The sequence below is a fragment of the Neomonachus schauinslandi genome, chromosome 1 (assembly GCF_002201575.2).
Source record: "Neomonachus schauinslandi chromosome 1, ASM220157v2, whole genome shotgun sequence".
In the NCBI taxonomy this organism is placed as follows: domain Eukaryota; kingdom Metazoa; phylum Chordata; class Mammalia; order Carnivora; family Phocidae; genus Neomonachus; species Neomonachus schauinslandi.
Window position 1 is genome coordinate 133,421,015 of NC_058403.1, and position 18,848 is coordinate 133,439,862.

Here is an 18,848-nt window from a genome sequence, read left to right on the forward strand (position 1 = left end):
TGGTATGCAAATAGAGTTGTATATTCAGTGATAATTAGTTAGGTGTAAATTGTATAATATTATGGAAAGAGATCAGATTTGGGGTTAGAAATTATGAAACTTGGGTCTGGATTATTGCTTATAGTCTCTGTGTGATCTTGGATGAGTCATTTGACCTCTCTCAATCTCATTTATAAAGAGCAAATATTAACAACAATGACAATAATACCAACTACCTAACTTGAAAGATAGTGAGGAATCACAGAAAATTGCTTTATTTTTCCCAAAGAAAATTACTTTTTAATCATGAAAAAATCATTGACAATTCTAAACTGACAGGTTTTATTTTCTACTTAATACTTCACCTTCTTCTAATTGGCAACAAGGATCTATCCTGTAGTTCCTGTGAGCTACACCCTTTAAGCACCTGCTCATTCCTGATCAGACCAGAAAGATCCCAGAATGTTGCCCTTTCTATTCTCAATTGGGTGAGTTCTGTAACTCCCAGCCTGAGGAGGTGAGGTTCTCTACATCTGGATAGGTAGTGACATAGTCAACAAGAATTCACATGAAGGTACAGGCAGATGCAACTATGGGAGATCACCTCTTGTTATGGAAAGACCATATGCCTTAGAACCAGACAGACCTGGATTTGAAAATTGTCTCTACTAGGTACCAGCTTACTGTGTGATCTTAAGACTTGCTACTTAATCTCCTTCAACCTCGTTTGATCTGATCAAAGTGAGGAATAAAATCCACTTGTAAAATTGCATATTGAACAATTAGGCCATGGTAGATACTATTATTCGCATTCATGGAATGTTTCTACAAAATTTTGTGAAAAGTTTTCTAGCTTAGCTTCATGAGAAGTATTTCACCTTGAGGTGTGATAAATGCAACAGGCAGCCCTGAGGGCTCTCATACTTAATATGTTGCTTTCCTGAGGAATTCAGCTGGATAGGGATCAAACCATTCTGAACACCTACGAACTCAACAGGAGATCGAAGAAAAGATTAGCAACAACTCACTGAAAAGAAAAGCCACCACTTTCTGGAAGTTAGGACGTGTGGAGAAGTGAATCCGAGGCGATATTTGGGAGGATAGACGGAGGGGAGGGGCCTCCGTCTGCCGCTTCTGGCAAGTGATAGAGCCACAGAGCACAAAATCGGAACTTAGAAGTCGGCTCCACTGAGGGACGTCGCTCCAGTGGCTAAGCGGGGGGTGGAACCCTCACTGGGACAGTGTGGTCTCAGGACGCTCAGGGTCACAGAAAGACCGGGGGTGCCTGAGTGCGGCAGAGCTCCCAGGGATCGGAGCGGGGAAGCTGGCTGCAGAGACGGAGCCGAGGAGCTGAGGCTCGGGGTTGCCATAAACCGTGATCCGCGGCACAGTGGGGCCACTGCTCCTCCAGCAGGGACCCAACAAGTGGCAGATCCGGGGAGACTCCCCTTCCTCCCCCGGGGAGGAATGGCGCGGGAGCGCACTGCAGGGATCTGCTGGGTTTGGAGACTCCACAGGGGGTCGTGAGCCAGAGATAGAAACGCTCAGTCACAGGCCGGGTGAGCACAGAGTGCGGCCAGAGACCGGGGAGATGGGAGTGACTGCTTTTCTCTGGGGGCGCACTGAGGAGCGGGGCCCTGAGTTCTTAGCTCCTCCAGGGCGGAGATTGGGAGGCCACCATTTTTGCTCTTGTCCTCCAAAGCTGTATGGAGAGCTTGTATGGAACAAAAGCTCCCAGGAGCAAACCTGAGCAGATTAGCCTGGACCAGCAAGGGCGGGGCAATTCTGCCTCCAGCAAAGACATTTGGTAACCACGGCAACAGGCCCCTCCTCCAGAAGATCATCAAGAACAGCCAGCCAAGACCAAGTTAACCGATCAATGAGAACGGCAGAACTCCAGCGCTAGGGGAATACTGCACATAGAATCCATGGCTTTTTTCCCCATGATTCTTTAGTCTTTCAAAGTTAATTTTTTTTGTTAACTTTTTTTTTTAATTTTTCTTTTTCCCTTTTTCAACCAACATCTTATCAATCCCTTTTTTAAAAAACATTTTTATTTTTCATTTTTAGAGTCATATTCTATCCCTTCATTATAGTTACCCTTATTTTTGGCATATATATATGTTATTCTCTCTTTAAGATTTTGAGATACAGTTTCTTCTAACAGATCAAAATAGATCCTAAATCTCTAGTGTATGGCTTTGTTCTACTCTCCTGCCTGATCATATTCTCTCCCTTTTTTTTTTCTTTTTTCTTTTTTCAAACACCTTCTTATCAATTCCTTTTATAAAATTTTTTATAATTTTCATCTTTACAGTCATATTCCATCCCTTTATCATATCAACCCTTATTTTTGTACATACATAAGTTTTTCTTTCTTTAAAATTTTGGGAGGCACTTTCTTCTAACAGATGAAAATACACCCAAAATCTAGTGTGTGGCACTGATCTGTGCACCAGCCTGATCATATTTGATCATATTCTGTTTTGTTTTGTTCTGTTTTTGTTTGCTTTTATCTTTTTCCTTTCCTTTTTTTTTTCTTTTTCTTTTTTCTTTCTTTCCCTTTCTTTTCCCCTGGCTTCAGGTCTTCTCTGATTTGTTTAGAGTATATTTTCTGGGGACGTTGTTACCCTGTTAGCATTTTGTTCTCTCATTCATCTATTCTCCTCTGGACAAAATGACAAGATGGAAAAAATCACCTCAACAAAAAGAACAAGAGGTAGTACCGACTGCCAGGGACCTACTCAATATGGACATTAGTATGATGTCAGATCTAGAGTTCAGAATCATGACTTTAAAGATACTAGCTGGGCTTGAAAAAAGCATGGAAGTTATTAGAGAAACCCTTTCTGGTGAAATAAAAGAACAAAAATCTAACCAAGTTGAAATCAAAAAGGCTATTAATGAGGTGCAATCAAAAATGGGGGCGCTAACTGCTAGGATAAATGAGGCAGAAGAGAGAATCAGTGATATAGAAGACCAAATGATGGAAAATAAAGAAGCTGAGAAAAAGAGAGGTAAACAACTACTGGATCACGAGGGCAGAATTCGAGAGATAAGCGATACCATAAGACGAAACAACATTAGAATAATTGGGATCCCAGAAGAAGAAGAAAGAGAGAGAGGGGCAGAAGGTATAACGGAGCAAATTATAACAGAGAACTTCCCTAATTTGGGGAAGGAAACAGGTATCAAAATCCAGGAGGCACAGAGAACCCCTCTCAAAATCAATTAAAATAGGTCAACACCTCTACATCTAATAGTAAAACTTACGAGTCTCAGAGACAAAGAGAAAATCCTGAAAGCAGCTCGGGAGAAGAGATCTGTAACCTACAATGGTAGAAACATTAGATTGGCAACAGACCTATCCACAGAGACCTGGCAGGCCAGAAAGGATTGGCGTGATATATTCAGAGCACTAAATGAGAAAAATATGCAGCCAAGAATACTATATCCAGCTAGGCTGTCATTGAAAATAGAAGGAGAGATAAAAAGCTTCCAGGACAAACAAAAATTAAAGGAGTTTGCAAACACGAAACCAGCCCTACAAGAAATATTGAAAGGGGTCCTCTAAGCAAAGAGAAAGGCTAAAAGCAACATAGACCAGAAAGGAACACAGACAATATACAGTAACAGTCACCTTACAAGCAATACAATGGCACTAAATTCCTATCTTTCAATAGTTACCCTGAATGTAAATGGGCTAAATGCCCCAATCAAAAGACACAGGGTATCAGATTGGATAAAAAAAAACAAGACCCATCGATATGCTGTCTGCAAGAGACTCATTTTAGACCCAAAGACACCCCCAGATTGGAAGTGAGGGGGTGGAAAACCATTTACCATGCTAACGGACACCAAAAGAAAGTGGGGTGGTAATCCTTATATCAGACAAATTAGATTTTAAACCAAAGATTGTAATAAGAGATGAGGAAGGACAGTATATCCTACTTAAAGGGTCTATCCAACAAGAAGATCTAATAATTGTAAATTATTACAATCGTAATATTATTATTATTACAATGGATGGGTTAGCCTGATGATGGGTATTAAAGAGGGCACGTTCTGCATGGAGCACTGGGTGTTATGCACAAACAATGAATCATGGAACACTACATCTAAAACTAATGATGTAATGTATGGTGATTAACATAACAATTAAAAAAGTAAAAAAAAAAAGTGCTTTCCTGATTACTTGCACTTGGGGATATTCCCTTAATGGGAATGTGAAATAATTCTATTAAGAGCTTAGTGTGTGGAACAGCTTTAACGTTCATTTTTTGAGGGCATATGAACTTGTACTTTCCTCACCAAAGGAATAAAGAGAATATCATGTAGGTTTTGGGGAACCTACATGGGGTAGGAATTTGGCAGCAGAGATGTTTTTCCTGAAACTTCTAAAGTCTTTGGATGCAGGAGGCCACATACTTTTAACTTTTAGAGGACAGAGGAAGTGAGAAAGGAAACTTCTTAACGGCCTTAAAATCTTAACTAAAAGAGCTTACATTTGGAGACAGAAAATTTAGATTTTGAATCTTACCTTACTGCTTCCAGGTTTTGTGATCTTGGGCAAGTCTCTTAGGCTCTCTGAATCTACAAAGGGAAAATGTCACTACTCATAATCACAATAACAACATTAGTAAAAATAATACTACATCATAAAAATTTTTGTGAGGATTAAAATATCTGAAGTATTTAAAATTTCTATTTAATATAGTTAAAACAAATTACAATAGTTTTACATTGGGAGGTCTTAATTTTTGTTCAGCTCACTTCATTCCTTCTTATGATAAAGAGAACAGCATTCCTGTGAGCCACCCCCCCTTTTCACCCTCCTATTTCTGGGTGTTTTGCTATTGTATTTTTTTAAAAGTTTTTATTTATTTATTTGACAGAGAGAGAGCACAAGCAGTGGGAGCGGCAGGCAGAGGGAGAGGGAGAAGCAGTCTCCCCGCTGATCTGAGAGCCCTATGTGGGGCTGGATCCCAGGATCCTGGGATCCTGACCTGAGCCAAAGGCAGACGCTTAACCGACTGAGCCACCCAGGCGTCCCTCGCTATTGTATTACTGCTGTAAACATTCTTGCACATGCTTCCCAGAACTCATGTGCTCATTTTTCTCTAGGTTATTGTTTAGTCAGGGTTCCATCAAGAAATCAGAAGTCTTTCAAAATAATATAAGAGTTTAATACAGGGAGTAGAGACATAACTATCATTGTAAGGACAGGCCCTGCAGGGAAAGTGTATTAGAGAATGAGATATGATAAAAATTTGGGGAGAGATTTTCTGACTCTTTGGAATTTGGGACTATCAAGGAGGACTACTAAATATGGGCAAATTTCATAAGCCCTGTTTGAAGAAATTTAGTGCACTCATGGGCTAAGACTCTAAGAAAAATTAATTGATATGGACAGAGTATGCAAAAATAAACTGCTGAATATATAAATGATCTAAGTGACAAAGCAAATGAGAAGGTGTCCATAGAAATCAATTTGTTTTCATAGACAAAGTTGCAATTAAACTTTCCTTTTTTTAAGGACAGTTACAGAGGATGGAAGAAGGGAATATTTAACAGAGAGGTGGCTACAAGAGTTGTGAAAGCAGTTGAAGGGCGGTGGAAGGTCACAGTTCTTCAAGAGACAAGTCATGGATTTGGGTCCTGATTCAGAAACATGCCATCACTATACTTTGAGAAAATATCACCTCTCAGAGTCCAATCTTCATCATTTTAAGGTGGGTATAATATCAATCCAATTATAACAGGAACATTATTGGTAAACTTGATAAATAAAGGAAAAGCAGAAATTGTTATTATGTAAAGTAAAAGTAATATGACTAAAACAAAAGCTCCAATTTCATAAAATAATTGCACGGACTGGTCAATAGGACCTCTTAATTATTTTAGTATCAAGGAGGGCCAGACCTTTAGCTTGAAGCAGGAAATGGGAAAAAAAAAAAATGAAATGGAGTCTGTCTGGCTACTCAATTCTTATTTAGTATCTCTCTTCTGACAAAGAGAGTTAGCTTTAAGTTCAAAAGGACAAAGCAGGGACAGTTAAGACAGACTTGAAGCCTAATACTTGTGAAGACATAATGACTTTACTTTCGGCAAAGATTTACTTAATGCCTACTATTTGCTGGACTCTGTTAGGAGCTGGGGATGAAAGAGTGAATAGAGCAGAACAAGCCCTTCATCTTACAGTCACACAGTCCTATGGGAACTTCACAGAATAACATGTTGCTGTTTTCAAAGAAATTATGTCCTAGGATACCAAGTGAAAGCGAACAGACCTTTCAACATAGTAACTGAACACTAGTTTTATGTTGAATGAATAAAGAATTGGATCACTGTTGATTAAGAAATTTTTAAGAACATAGGACCTCTGGAAGGAGATGAACAAGTATTAACTCTTAATTTCATTGAGTTTCAGTCCTTTACTTATAAAATAGGGATGAGTCTTCAAACTGCCCCAAATATTTAGTAAAATATTTCATGTGTCCTTGAAATAAGATGGGAAAATTGTGAGATACATAGATTTGTAATCTACAAATTCTTGAATTATGATTTTGAAGTAATAATTATTAGATTTTTAAAACTTCAGAGGAGAATTTTTATGGCAAAAGATAGCCTTTGCCTTTGGTTATATTCAGTCCTAAATTTAACCAATAATTTAAATGAGTATATAGAAGACACAATTATTAGATTTTAGGTAGCAGATTAAGACAGCATAAAGGACAAAGGTATAATTTAGTTTTCTGTTCTTAGAAGAAAATAGAATTCTGTCACTTGGAGCCATTCTTTATTAAGAGGAACAAGATAAATTGTTTGCTTCCATATTAGAGTAGAAAAAAATTGAAGTCAGACAAGGGTTAGCTAAATAATCTGGGTTATGTTAATCTTGTGGCATAAAGACAACATTTACCCTCTTAGAGTCAAGTACCTATCAAAAGCTGAAATTTTAGGAGTCCATGTCAGTGAGCCTGGACTTAGGGAAAGGCTTCAGCCCTTGTATGACATTGGAACTCTTTGTGAGTAATTAGGGATGAAAATAGTCATGGTTCTGGAAAAGTATGTCAGAGATTGGGGGAAATCAGAACTTCTGATAGGACTCAGCTGTTAGGGCTCACGCCAAAGACCACCATATACTAAGCTCATAGTAGTGCAACTAATCTCAGACTTCCTACTAATAGGGATGGTGCTCTTAAGATGTTGGCTTTCTTGGTTAGGGTTGGGTGGAGTTTGTGTATATTTAGTCTCAAGGACTCCATCTGAGTGAAAAAAGGAGAAAAGGAACTGTTCAAATTCCTGATCAAGCATTAAGTGGCAAGATGTTCTTTTGGGACTTATTCAAGCAGGAGTTTTATGACTACAGAGCTTGATTTTAGAGAAATGATTGTTGAATTTATGAGCATTTGGACTAGATGGATATTAAGACACCTTTCAACTTCTTTCCATGATTCTATATTCAACATATAGGTAAGCCTAGCTCTATGGATGCCTTTTATTTGCCTTTATAGTTTCTCTTTGTCCTGGGGACTTTGCCAATACTTTGAGACAAATCATTTCCTAAGCACATAAGCAGGAGAAGAATTTCTTTTCTTTTTTTTTTTTTCCCTTTAGAAAGATACAAATAACCTACAACACTTGGCAAGCACATGGTTTCTGGCACAGGTAAATTCAAAGAGCTTTTGTGAACAGCATAATTCAGTCAGTTGGGAATGAAGAACAATATACTTTAAAGAATACCCAAAAGCCAGATAGAAAGGAGGCAAAATGGGATAGTCTGTTGATCTCCTTGGTACAAACAGCTGTGCTCAGAACAGATACCATGAGGGCAGTGGGTCTGAGAAGATAAGGCTGCTTTCCTTTTATTGAGCAGTTCTATTGTGAAGGCAAGGTCAAAAACGCTAATAAAGCAGCAGAAACCTGAGTCAAATTGCATAGGCTACAAGGGCTTGTGCCTCGATGCTAATTAATGTTATCACAGAAGATGACTAAAATGAGAATATTACCTACTAGTAAATTAATAGGATATGCTGAAGCATACCACAAGGGAGGAATTGCCTATATTAAATAGTACAAAAGAGATTGCCACTGGCAAATGGTTACTGGTAAAGAGTTTTCTACATTATGTATAAACTCTAGGAGATAGGACTTAAAGTATGCCATGAATCTTTAATTGAGAGAAAATCATTTGTGCAGGATAAAGTGATGGCAAACCCATACGTCTTTTTTTAAAATTATTTATATAGAACATTGATTGTGAACCATTTGAAAAGAATATGTTGCACTAAATTATTATGCCATGATCAGATTAGATCAGTAATGTGTCTGTATTTGCTACAGAAGTCATCAGGTTATCTCTGTTTTGGGTTGTCACCTTTGACTGTAGTCTAATTGCTAACTGCAGTTACATGGAACTTAAACTAGGTTGATTCATTGATGTAATTCCCAGAAAAGCCAAGAAAAATCTATTTCAATGATTTCGGAAGTGGGACCTAACTTTTCTTTATTGTAAATTCAATTTTTATTAGATTTACCTAAAAAGTGAAGAGAGGGGGAGAAGAAGGTCTTGGTAGGATAGAGGAACTAAAAATAAAGAAAAAAAAATGCTGAATGAAAACTATGTTGAGAGGCTGATACAGCCTTTCACAGATTATGTCTCAGACCTAAAACTCTAAAGTGTTTTGAAGTAAATATACTAATATCTCTCAATGGTCATAAACTATGGAACCCATTTATTAGTAATTTTAAAAAGAACATGTATCTTTTTATAAAAGAATATCTTTTATCCTCTCAGATTCCAAATCTGTGTGGTGACATCCTTCCTAGTTTGTTTTTGGGGGTTTTTTGGGTTTTGTTTGTTTACCCTATACAATTAACTGGTTGACTAAATTCTGTTCTTTTATGGTTGTTGTTAAACAACCATAAACAACTGTTGTTAAATGTTCTCTGGTTATTCCTTCTGTTGTTATCCTTAACCTTGTGGTTTTTATCTTTATCAAAGTCATCAACCTCCTTTTTTGTCAGTATTGATCAGAAGCTGCTGTTACTCCAAAGGAGGAGGAGGGGGAGGAAGAGGGAGAGGAAAGGAAGGAAAGAAGGAAGAGAAAAAGAACTATCTGTCTTTGCTTATCTTACCTAACTTCCCTATACCATTTACCTGTTTGTCATTCTTACCAGAATCCCTGGATTCCATACTTACATGCTCTTGATTTTCCTCCCATTTTTTTCCTAATCTTTGCCTTCCCATATAGGAAGATCTGTTTTTTTGCAAACTTCTAAAATATTGGTGTTCTTTAAGAATCTTAGTCTCTCTCTTCTCAAGATACACAGTTTCCCTGAGAAAGCTCCTAAAATCCCATGTCTTCAGTTATTCGTAGGAGACTGAGGTCTCCTAAATATTTATCTCCAAGTCACATCCATTCCTGACCTTCAGACTGGCATGTGATCAGATTCATTTGGCTTGTGCTGAGGCAATTCAAACTCATTTTGTTCAAAACCAGACCTGTCATTTTTTCCCCATTTTGCTTATTTTCTCAGTTCCATAGCAAAATGACTGGTTCCATGCTCTACTCAATTTCCAAAGACCCAAATATCATCTATGAACTCTTCTTCTCTTTACCTTGAATATCCAGTTATTTTACATTCTGTTAATTCTGTACCTCCTAACTCTGTCTTGAATCTTTCCATTTTTCCCCTTTGCCCTAAAATATCATCTTTCACCTAGATTTCTGTAACAGTCTCTTAAATATTTTGCTTTCAGTCTTGGCCAAACTTAAAATATGTTGGATGATCTTATTTATATACAAATTTAGAATATATTATTGTCCTGCTTCAAACGCTTCTGTAGATCCCGATCACCCCCAGATTTAAGTTTACTGACGTTGACTGCAAGCCTTATTTTCTGTCTGCTGTTTAATTTTCTGTCTGGTCTTTTGCTTATTCCTCCCCTGAAAATTCAGTCACTCTGAATTTCTTAAATATTTCTAACCATTCTCATTTCTGGTGCATTGTACATGCTCCTTCCTGTTCTTGAATCATTCTATTCTTTCTCCTCTATTCTTTCCACGCTTTGCCTTATTAATTCCTAGTCATGCTTCAATGCATAGCTATGTGTCATCTCTCTGATCTTTATGATTGATGTAGCAGTTCCTCTACATAAACTCTCTATTATTTGTCTTATGCTATATTGTAATGTCATACTTACTCATCTGTTCCTCTACTAGATTTTGAACTCCATGAGTCCAGGGATTGTACCTTTCTGCCCTTTCTTCAATGTCCAGTTTAGTAGCCAATAAATATTTGTCAAATGAGTAAATGTTAGCAGAGTCCTAACTGATCATAGCCTCCAAATTCAATGAATACTACTAGAATTTTACCTACCATATCCAAATCATCTACATTTTAAATTGGAATTCAGAATTAATCTGTTATTATTCTACTTTGAAAATCTTATTCATATTCCACTAATTCCTGACATGCCATAAAAAATACTTAAGTAGCTGATCTGACATGATAACCATCCACATAAACTCTGGCCCTCAACCTGTCACATTACTTACTATTCTCTGAGGATGACATGGTCATAGTATCCTTCATTATTTTAATTTATTTTATTATGACACATATAATATGTAAGAGTATGCATAACATATAGGCACATTTTAAAACAAAAATAATGAAGCAAAATCCCATATATCAATCATATTACTCAAATATTAGAACATCATCAACATCGTCCAGGACCCTGCAGGCCTCACTCAGATTGTAATTCACTTCCTCCTGCCTCAGATATAACCACGAACCTGAGTTTCATGTTTATTATTCTATGTTACACTTATTTATTTATTTATTTATTTATTTATGTATTTATTTACCTAATAAGTTCTATTTTCTGTGTGGATTCATTTTTTTCTTTTCTTTCATCTTTTTTTTTTTTTTTAAGATTTTGTTTATTTATTTCCCAGAGAGAGAGCGAGAGAGGGAACACAAGCAGGGGGAGTGGGACAGGGAGAAGCAGGGCTCCCCACTGAGCAAGGAGCCTGATGTAGAACTTTATCCCAGGACCCTGGGGTTTTGACCTGACCTGAAGGCAGACGCTTAACCGACTGAGCCACCCAGGTGTCCCATGCTTTAAGTTTTAAATATATAAGCATGACTCTTTAAATAATGTTTAGGTTTTTCATATTTGGGGTATTTGTATAAAAACATTAACTGTGTTCTCTCATAACTCTTTATTTTCAATGTTATGTTTCTGGAATTCAGCCATGTAGTAGCTATAGCTAATTCATTTTCATTGTTAAATAATTCCATTAAAATATATATATTTCATTTTATATACATTTTTACATCTTTCAGAATGTTTATATTCAGACCCATGAACAAAATTGTTCTGTAATTTTCCTTGAAAATTTCCTTCCATTAAAAATATATATTTCAGGGGTGCCTGGGTGGCTCAGTTGGTTGGGCGACTGCCTTTGGCTCAGGTCATGATCCTGGAGTCCCAGGATCGAGTCCCGCATCGGGCTCCCTGCTCAGCAGGGAGTCTGCTTCTCCCTCTGACTCTCCCCCCTCTCATGTGCTCTCTCTCTCTCTCATTCTCTCTCTCAAATAAATAAATAAAATCTTTAAAAATATATATATATATTTCATATATATATGAATTTGTGTTATAAATATGAATTTATATTATAATTTATAACATATATAAATTATTATTATATTTATATTTATATAATATATATGTTTATATCTTTTTTTCCCTCCCTCTTTTAGGATGTTTGTATCAGGCTCATGAATATAATTGTTCTGTGATCTTCCCTTCTTAAAAAATTCTTCTATTTTTATATCTTCTCCTGATTTGGTATCTACTGTGTTAACCTCATAAAATGAGTTGAAAAATTTTTTTCCTCTAAAAGAAAGGAATTTTCTCTTCCTTGAATGTTCAATTAAGTTTGCCTCTAAAATCATAGAGGTCTGGTGTTATTTGGGATAGTTTTTGACTATTACTTTAATGGTTACAAGATTATTTAGGTTCTCTATTACATCTTGAGTCAGTTTTGGTAATTTATATTTTTCTGGAAATTCATTTCATAAACATTTTGAGATTTGTTTGCATAAGTGTTTCATAATGTTCTTAATATTTAATCTCTGCTCTGTATTTTTATTCCTACACTTAAAATTAGCCAAGAGGCTCATTTGTTTTATTAGCCATTTTCAAACAACCAGTATTTATCTTTGTTTATCTTTTCTATTAAGAAAATGCAATTTTTTTGGATTTATCTTTATTTTCTTTATTTATGTATTTATGTATTTATGTACTTATTTATTTATTTTAAAGATTCTATTTATTTATTTGACACAGAGAGAGAGATAGCGAGAGCAGGAGCACAAGCAGGGGGAGTGGGAGAGAGAGAAGCAGGCTTCCTGCCAAGCAGGGAGCCCGCCAAGCAGGGAACCTGGTGTAGGGCTCGATCCCAGGACTCTGGGATCATGACCTGAGCTGAAGGCAGATGCTTAACGACTGAGCCACCCAGGCGCCCCTATTTTCTTTTATTTTTTTCAGGGTAAATAATTTTGTTTGTCTGCTGTTTTAAGTTGGAGGCTTGGCTCATTGACTTTCAGACTATTTTCTAAAATATAATAAGCCTGTATATTTCCTTTTAAAGACTATATCTCATAAGTTTATATAATTTTTTTATGGTTCAGTGCTAATATTTTCTTATTTATAAATTTATTCCTTAATATCAAATTCATTATTTAGATGTTGTTTTAAAAAATTACTTTAGGGGGTGCCTGGGTGGCTCAGTTGGTTAAGTGACAGACTTTATTTTGGCTCAGGTGGTGATCTCAGGGTTGTGAAATTGAGTCCTCATCTGGGCTCTGAGCTCAGTGGGGAGTATGCTTGAGTTTCCCTCTCTCCCTCCCTCCCTCCCCTCTTTGTTGTGTGTGTGATCTCTCTTTCTAAAATAAATAAATCTTAAAAAAATTACTTTAGAATTTAAAAATGAGATTTAATTATAATCATGATTGATAATCATTAGAATTATGAAAATAATTAAATTTAATAACTTTTCAGAATCTATTACATTGTACTTAAAGAATAGTCTTAATGATATCAAGTTTTAAAAATTTTCTGACACTTTGTGGCAAGGTAATGGATGGAATATGATCTACTCTAGTTAGTGGTTAGACCTGGTATTACATATGTTGTTTAGTTCAACTTTGTTCTTTGTGTTGTTTTAGTGTTCTAAATTTTTACTTGTTTGATGTCTCTTATTTTGATGTTGGATTTCTTTCTTCTTGTGTTTGTGCCGGGTTTTACTTCATTTATTTTGACTATGTTATGCTCATACAAATTTAGAATATCTGCCCCCCTTCCTTTTAATCCTTCATTGGATTAAACCTTTAATTAACATGTGTCCTCTTTATTTCTAGTACCTTTTGCTTTAATATCTATTTTCTCTCATGCTAGTAGAGCAAAAATAAGTCTTATCATTTACCCAGCATATCTTTTCCATCATTTTACCTTCAATCCTTTGTGTTCTTAAAGATTACATGTACTTTTATAAAGAACATGTAGATTATTTTTTTTTTAATTTCAGGCAAAAATATTTATATTTTAATGAGAGATTAGATAATTTTGTCTTTATTTTGATTATGGATTTTTAAAAAATATTTCTAAAATGGTTTTTGTGTTTTCTGTTTCTTCTGCTTTTTCTGATGGTTTTGTCTTGAATTTTAATATTGGTTGAGGTTGTTGTTAAAATAGGTAGTTGTGGTTATCATTTAAAGTTTTGTCTGTACATGTACTTTTTTGATAATCACCCTAAAAATTTTAACATGCATATTTAACTTATAGAAAGAGATTTGGGGTCATTTTCCTTCTGCTTGAAGTATCCTTTATCATTTAGTAAAGATTTTTTGGTGAAAACTTTATCCAGTGATTTTTTATGTTTAAAATTGTCTTTTCCCCTTATTTTTGAAAGAAAATTTTGATGAGTATATAGTTCTGGATTTCATCTTGAAGCTCGTATTCCACTGTTTTCTAGTATCCAATATGAAGTCAGTGGTCAAATTGCCAGATATTATTTAGTTTACTGTTTTATCTCTTTGACTGCTTTTAAGGTCTTTCTCAGTTTTATTATGGTGTAAATATATGTAGATGTTTTGTTTGTATTTATAATAGTAGACATTCATTGGGCTTCCTTGATTTGAATATTTGTGTCTTGCATTAGCTTAGAAAAATTCTCTTCATTAATTTCTTCAGACATTTCCTGTCTCTCATTTTTTCTCTTCCTTCGCTCTGTAATTTTAGTTAGTTTTGTGATAGACCCATTCTATCCTCCATGTTGTTCAACTTCTCCATTTTCCATCATTCTGCCTTCTGGTACATTCTTTCAACATGCTTGTTTCTATATTCCAATTCACTAATAACCTCTTAATTTGCATCTTATTTGCTCTTTATCAAATTCATTTATTTTTCACACTTTTCTCATTCCAAAAAATTCTATTTGTTTCTTTTTGAAATTGCCCATTTGCTTTTGATTGCTTTCTTTAGGGTCCTTTTTATAGGAAATTTTATTTTATATTTATTTTTAAGAATAATATAAACATATTTACTGTTTTGTATCTGATAATTTTATGTTTATACTCTGTGATCTGATTTGTTTCTTTGGGTATTTGATCATTTTTCATTGCAAAATTATTTTCTTTGCAATCTATCAGTATGATAATTTTTGAGGCCTGGTTAAAGTGTGTTCCTTGATAATTTTTCATTGCAAAATTATTTTCTTCGTATGCTCTTAGTATAATTTTGAGGCCTGGTTAAAGTATGTTCCTTTAGGGAGAGTTATCCTTTACTCCTGCCAGGTTCCTAGAGGCACTACTACTGAGAACCACTTCAACTAAATTAGTATTCTTCTTTGGGTACTTGGAAGCATCCAAGTAGGATGAATACTGGCCTTTTACCAGCATGTAGCTAGAATTTTCAGGGAAGATTTTTTTTCTCTTTGATTAAAAGCTAAAGTAGGCAGGTAGCCCAATTTCCTTCTCCTTCTTCAAACAGTTCCCCAGACACCCAAGATGCTGAAGGTATCACTTTTGGGGGGTCCTGGTTTTATGTCTTTGTGTGGGTATATTTAATTCAAACTTCCATGTTCCTCAAGACCCCAGATTTTGATGTTTGTCCCAACAAAGCCCTTTAAATCTTAGTGTGTAGGCCACTTTGGATTGACACGTGCCTCCAAGGTAAATACCAGAGAGGTAGTTACTTGCTTCTGTAGATTTTCTCTTAGACTTATGATTAACCTCTCAAACTTTGACCAGGCCATCAATTCACTTAAAACTTCTAAAGGTCATGCTTTTTCACCTTTAAATGAAGCAGTTAGCAGTAATAGTAGGTGATCTCTTTTATTATGACTCTTTTCAATAACTTTAGTAGGTTTTTCAATAACCTTCAAACTGTATATTTTAGGGATGAATTAACTGGTGGCCTTAATGGTAAAAAGAGGAAGTTGACATGCCAAACCTTGTGAAGAGTGCTCTGGGGGTCTTCAGTTAGGGGACTGTATTCACTGGCTAGTGTTCAGTGCTTGAGAACAATTGCTTCATCCTGAAAAGAGGGAGTATACCCCATGGGATGACTTGCATCCCTGTCATTTCATAAACAAATTCCAGAGCTGGTGATAGCTAATGTGTTGTTTCTCCCAGGTAACACCTTACATATTAAAAGAACTCACTTCAGGAAAATACTTTCACACAAAGTAGGCAGTAAAACTCTGAAAATGCCAGGCACTTCAGCAAAACTTTATGCAAAGAAACGTTACTTGATATTATTCAAATTATGCCTACACAGTAAAGCCAATCCATAGCTATCAGTATTGAGGCAGAGATGCAAATATGTCTTCATTTGGGGCCGATAGATGTTGTGACCTACTTACTCTAGGAAAAGTACATCTTCATTTTTTCAGCTATCTCCAAAAATTAGTGACCATAGTTAAAAGGATGTCATAAAAAGTATACCATAATATTGGTACAGAAAAGAAAATTTAAATAAATTGAACTAAAGAATTACCATTGTAATCATTTTATTATTCTCCCTTTATAGACCTTGTGTAAATGAAACTGCTTTCTTTGCTCTGTGAAGATAAGAATTTCACTCCCCAGTCTGAATAGCATGGCACTGACGAACAGCTGTGAATGAATCAAGTACAGGGTAAACATACAAGACAGCAAATGATTTTAAAGCTCAACAGCCCATGAACAATAACTGTAATTAAACTCAATAAAGAACAAGAAAAGAGAAAAGATGCAGAGTAGAAAAAACAACCGTAACAACAACAACAAAACACCACCACAATAGCAAAACAGCCTGAAAAGATTGAAGGAAACCAGCAGAACACTAGAGAATTGCTGAAGCCACTTTGCTTTGCCTTCACCATAATTGATCATTTTATATATCAAATATCACTTTTCTTCCCAAGGGATCTAAAGGCTAAATTCATGGTCAATACGTCCTTGAATATATTTACTGGATTTTGGAGTATGTAACAAATGACAGAGATATAAAACATACCTTATATTTCCTTCATCTTTTTCTTTTCATAGTCATTTTAGCAGGCAATTTTCTGCGTTTAATAGAAACACAGCATCTGAAAGTGTCTTTAGTGGGATAGTTTGTCGTTTCCCTTGTTTGCTCCTAGCTTCTGACATTATTTATCTAGTGTTTTTCTCCCTGGTCTCATTTTCTTGTCTTCCTGTCAAGATGTTCTTATAGAACCTGACTGTTGTACTTTCCAGATGCAACATTTAGAGCATATTGAAAAGTCACAAAAACACATATGCACACAGGAGTGTGGTTTTTTCCATAAGAGTGCATGGAAATAGAAAGTTAACATGACAATTTACATAGTCACTTCTGTTTTATTATGTGAGAGAAACAGATTTTTATGTTTCTGATTTCACCTTCAAAAATCGTCTTTCCCAATGTAAATTTGATCAATTTCAGGAAGCTGTAATAATCCAGCTGCAACTAATGGAGTGTGTGAGAAAGATGTGAACAAAAATCAAATCAATGCAATGCAAAGGGTGATGACCCAAACCTACTTCTCTCTTTTGTGAAGTAAATTGAATAAATTGAATAAAGTCATTTTAAATTAGCCAATGATAATCTCTTTCTGATGTGGCCATGACATTAGCAGAAATAATAGGAAAAGGGATTCAATCTAAATTGAAAAAAGTCTGAACCAATGAGTATTTTACTGTCATTAAATTTTCCGTTTTGCAAGAGGCTGGCACTCCATAGTATACTGAGTAACTTCTACAGATTTTTGTCAGAGTTTTATTATTACTTTGGAAACGTGGTACAACCAAGAGTCTGGGGTTTCAAGACCCGTGTTCCTAGAATTAAATTCCCATGGAACCTGGATGAAGCTAGCCATGTTACTTAGATTCCCTGAGATGCCTGTTCCAAAAATGAGAACAATGGTAACTATTGAGGAGAATTGTGCTGACGATGCAAGATTTCATATACATGGAGCATAGTAAATTTCTTGGCACTTATCAGGAACTCAGTATGTGTTGTAAGCCCCACCCCTACTTTCTTTCTCTGCTTGCATCCTAACAATAAAAGCTAATGTCCATCAAACACTTTCGTGTCAAATAATTCTTATTTCATAGCACGTCTCTTATATTCATTTTTAGATATTAAGACACTTTGCTTTTGATTCTCTACTTTGTATTCCTTTTTACTGTATAGTGACTTGTCTAAGAATGTACTGCTAGTAAGTGTCAGAGTGATTAGAAGTCAGGTTTTTCTGACTTGGAACCCATATTCTTAACCACACTTAAACTTCTTTGCTTTCATAATGTACTGAGGAGGGACAGCAGGTTTGCTTCAGTCAAAAACCTACTCTCTTGATTCCAGCACAATATGTTTGCTTGATTTCTGGCCTCCATAGATGACCTACTGGCTTTTACAACATCTACTGCCCTGTATTTGCTATCTCTTGGTGTCTAACAAATTACCACAAAACTGAGTGATTTGAAACAATATACATGTATTATCTTGTAGTTTTTGTTGGTTAAGAATGTTGGCATGGCTTGGCTGTATCCTTGGTGTCACAGTATCTCACAAGCCTGCAATCACCATTGGTAGTCTCACCCAGAGGCTCAACTGGGGAAAGATCTGCTTCTAAACTCACTCAGTTTTTTGGTTTTTCATTAGCTGTTGGCCTGAGGGCACAGATCCTCACTGGGTGGTGCTTGGAGGCCACTGTTATGGGCTGAATTGTGTCCTCCCTCGCCCTCCCAATTCATATAAATTTGAAGCCCAAACCCCAAATATGTGTTTGGAGATGGAGCCTTTAAGGAGGTAATAAGGTTAAATGAGGTCATCCCTAATCCAATAGGACTGAGGTCCTTATAAGAGGAGGAAGAGACACCAGAATTCTCTCTGTTCCCATGTGTGCACAGAGGAAAAAGCCATTTGAGTACACAGTGAGATGGTAGCCATCTGCAACCCAAGGAGAGAGGTCTAACCAGAAACCAACCCTGATGGCACCTTGATCTCAGACTTCCAGTCTCCACAACTGTACAAAAAATAATTTTCTGTTATTTAAGACACTCAATTTGTAGCATTCTTTTATGGCAGCCTGGGCAGACTATTATAGCCACTCTTAACTTTCTCCATGTAGGCCTCTTCAGCATGACAGTTTGCTTCTTTAAAGTGTGCAGTCTGGGAAGGCAATAGAGAGAATCTGCTAGTAAGACAGAAGTCACAATATTGGAAAGCTAATCACAGAATTGACATCCCCTCAGGTTACTCCATTCAGTTAATTCAAAGCGAGTTACTCAAAGGAGGCGAT